We start from the raw sequence: 1,135 nt of genomic DNA on the forward strand, positions 1-1,135 counted from the left end.
AAAAAATAGTAATCAAAAATGGAAATCAATAATAGAATTGATCAATTAATTAATCAATTAATAGAATGCCATTAATGAAAAAAAACCACCTGAAGCAGCAGCAATGACCCCATCTGCAGAAATGGGGAATAATCATACCCTTGTAGGATAATGAATGAGGGATGCTCACTTAGAGGCTGCTGTCAAGGCCCAATTGCTATCTACTGGAAAAACTCATATCTTTAAGCACTGAGCCTCAGTGTGATGATATTTTAAGATAGTGCCTTTGAGTGCGTAAATAAATAAAATAAGGTTATAAGGCTGAGGCCCTGACCTAACAACACGTGCCCTTAGAAGAAGGTAGAGACACGGGGGACATTTGTGCATAGAGAAGGGGCCATGTGGGTACACGGTGAGAGGAAAGTCATGGCACACCACAAGAGAAACCTCAGTTGCCTCATTACAAAAGAACATCCCATTCCAATCTTTCTGTCATCTGTGTGTATATTTAAATCTAAGTCACTCAGCAAGATGTGGTACAGTCTCTAAGACAGACCCCAACGATCACTGCCTCTTGGATTCCACCTTCCCATCCAGGGATTGACCTCGTGACTTTCTTTGAATCAAAAGCACAGATGGTTTTACAATGAAAATCTCTTTGCAAGTTGGGAACAGCCTGAATGTATAAAGCATTGAAAACGCCCATTCTGTTGAATGCCACAGCTCAGAATCGTTGTATCAGCCTACAGATAGGGGAAATAATCCAACACAAAGTGTATTCGAGGGTAAAATGTTCAAAATCTCGTGAAATAATAGTTGTGTGTGTGTGTGTGTGTGTGTGCTCTCAACTCCACCATGAAGGTGAACGTTCTAACTCCTGGAAGTTGGGGAGTATCTGGAGAGCGATAGTTGGAGGCAATTGCCCTGAGATGAGGGAAGCAAAGGTCCAGGGCTTCTATCCTGGTCATTCACCTCTTTTCTCTCACCCTAATGACATTTTAGAAATGTCCTATATGGAGGTCTGTATCAGGGCACCAAGGTCTACAAAGGACCATGTTGGTGAACCTGACATCAGAGTCCCTTCAACCACAATTAGCCTTTATGCTGAGAGCTCAGCTACAACCTGATGAGACGCTCTCAATCAGAGACAGCCAGT

The sequence above is a fragment of the Microtus ochrogaster genome, linkage group LG2, assembly GCF_000317375.1.
Source record: "Microtus ochrogaster isolate Prairie Vole_2 linkage group LG2, MicOch1.0, whole genome shotgun sequence".
NCBI lineage: Eukaryota > Metazoa > Chordata > Mammalia > Rodentia > Cricetidae > Microtus > Microtus ochrogaster.